Source organism: Emydura macquarii, unplaced genomic scaffold (assembly GCF_026122565.2).
Source record: "Emydura macquarii macquarii isolate MOO-44397 ecotype Brisbane River unplaced genomic scaffold, CSIRO-AGI_Emac_v2 contig_320, whole genome shotgun sequence".
NCBI classification, from domain to species: domain Eukaryota; kingdom Metazoa; phylum Chordata; order Testudines; family Chelidae; genus Emydura; species Emydura macquarii.
Genome location: NW_027130457.1, coordinates 2,519,174 through 2,521,759, shown reverse-complemented (window position 1 = coordinate 2,521,759; position 2,586 = coordinate 2,519,174). Strand labels below are relative to the sequence as shown.

The window sequence follows — 2,586 nt, the reverse complement described above, 5'->3', positions numbered from 1 at the left end:
CTTTTCCCTCCCTGAGGAGTTGACTCTTTCTTTTCATAACCTCCTTGCTAGAACTGGGTGAAGTTTTTGGCCAACACACTTTTATGATGAGAAATGCAAACTCAGGTTGATCGGAACATTTTGTAAACACATATTGAATTCATCATATTGTCTTGGTTTAAAAAAAAACCCCAAAAATTGAAATTTTGATTTTTGATTAGACTCGTCTTTTCATTTAAAAAAATTACTTATATTTTATTTTAAAAAATTAAGCAGTTTAAAAATCTCAAAAATGAAACAAAATATTTAGTTCAACCTGAAACGAGATTTTTTTTTTACTACAGTCAAGTGAACTGAAAAATCAGTTTTTCAGACAGCTGTATTAACCGCTGCAGCTGCTTTGCTATAGGTCTGTACCTATTTCCTCTAATCATTCTTCCTAATGATGTTTCATTCTTCTTTGCCTCTCTGCTGGTCTAGGGCTTTTCTAGTTCTGATTCTGTGGATTCCTACCAGCATGGCTTCTTCTGCGGCTTTCTCCAGTGCTTGGGATAAAGAAAACAATTCCTGGTCTGAAGGTGGAATCCAGTCACTTCTAATATTGTGTTGTGTCGTGGTCCATGCAACAGGAAGGAGCACATGTGGTTCCAACATAGGTAAGGGCTTTATTCCAAATAGCTGAGAGAGTACTATTTTTTTGATATAACAAGTTCTTTTAAATTAACCTGTTAAGTATCAAATTCCAAAGCTAGCCTGGCAAAGTAGTGGCCCTATGTATGAAGTTTAAAAAGCAAGCTGGAGTTAAGTCTCCTTCAAAAAATTCTAGTAGGGTGAGATGTACTCAGTATCATCAACTTGGGGCATTAAAAACATCACCAGTCAACCCTCCAAAATCATGAAATTGACTTAAAAATCATAAAATATTGGTGGGCGGGACAGGAAGTTTTCTTTATTTCCCTTCTGTTTTTTGAACCTGCAAGGAATATTCTGGCTTTTCTCTGCATGTATGAGAAGATAAAAAACTTGCTTTAATTTAAAAAAATGAAAGCTGATATTATAATACCTAGCTCTTATACAGCCCTTTTCATCAGTAGATCTCAAAGCTCTTTACATAATCCCCATTTCACACATGAGGAAACTGAGACAGAGGGAGGTGAAATGACTTGCTCAAGGTCACCCAGCAGGCCAGTGGCAGAGCAGGAACAGAACCCAGGATTCCTAAGTTCCAGTTCAGTGCCCTATCCTCTCGGCAATATTGCCTCCACTGACTCCAGGTGGGGAGGCTTAAAGAAAATCACCAAATATTATGAGATTTACAATAAAATTGTGACTTGTCAACACTTAGTATCACTTTCCTTTATGGAAGCCATTTTCACTTTCATGCAGCTCGCTCTGTTTTAGAGATGGGTTGGAGTCAAACTTCTCCAAAGTTTCTGGGATTTCAGGGCTGATATTTCAGTTTGCATCTCTTTAGAGAAGGAGGATTCAGTCATAAAGTTTGGATTGGATCTAATCTGAATTTTGAGAAATTTCAAAGGGGTTCAGATGAAGTGTCCCAGTTTGGGTCCATCTGTAGTTTAATTCTAGGCACAAGTGCATCTGTTGTGAAGATATTCATAAAGAAAGGGGACATCTGTATGGTGAACAAAGTGAAGTTTGAGTTTCACCAATTAGAGCACAATGCGGTCGTATTAATTCAGGACAAAATTGGCAACACCTGCAGTGTGCTTTATGAGCAACTGGGCACAGACAAATAGATTCTTAGAAATGCATTCATTGAAAAATGCTTACAAACAGATTAAACATTTGTAGGGAAACTACACACATTTTTAAGACAACAATAAATTTGAACATGCTCATTAAAATGGTTTTAACTCTTTGATCTGTAGGAAAACCAGCTTCTGAGTAAGCCACTTTTGGAGTTCTTTGGGATACCTGATCAAAACATTGTGCAGGTAAGGGAAAAAAAAGATGGAAAAGGAATTGTTAATTTCTGTGAAGATGTAGGGCCAGATTCTGCTCTTACTCATTTCACCATGAATAATGATTGTCTTCAGTGGAGTTACTCCAGATTTCCTCCAGGGTAACTACATGAAGAATTTGGTTCATAATATTTATTTAAAACTGCCACATTTGAAGAAAAGTTAGTCTTCTAAATAGTCGATTTAAGAAAGTTAAATTAGAATTTACTTGTTTCTCTTTCTAGGGCACATAAACCCATAAAGCAGCTCTGAACTGAAGACAGGTAAGATGCCATCAAATGGTGCTTTCCTACTTGACCATAATACACTACTGAGACAGTTATTCTGACCTCAGTTAAGTAACACCCATGTAACTGAGATCAGACTCTGGTCCTACCCAGAGCAACTATATTTGCAGTATGCAACTCTCAATAACACCAATGACTGCCACTAGCCTCAGGTACCACTTTGAAAATGTAAACCATTTTCAGAATCATCTATAATCAGGGTGTAAATAAAAATATTTCTTACCCCAGGTTACGTGTGGGTGCCAGATACCACAGTAGGTACATTTATCACAATATTTCTCACTCTGTGTATCAAGAATACTGTAAATACAATGGTAAAGATAAATACCATGGTGAAA

The 2,586-nt window shown here is 36.8% G+C and overlaps 1 long non-coding RNA gene across 1 annotated transcript; it reads left to right on the top strand.

Moving 5' to 3' along the window:
- Positions 1 to 478: 478 nt before the first annotated feature.
- LOC137167159 (uncharacterized) lies at positions 479 to 2,225 on the top strand. The gene is made up of 3 exons (XR_010924030.1): positions 479 to 635; positions 1,869 to 1,934; positions 2,186 to 2,225. It is a non-coding gene; the product is annotated as an uncharacterized lncRNA (long non-coding RNA).
- Positions 2,226 to 2,586: the final 361 nt, after the last annotated feature.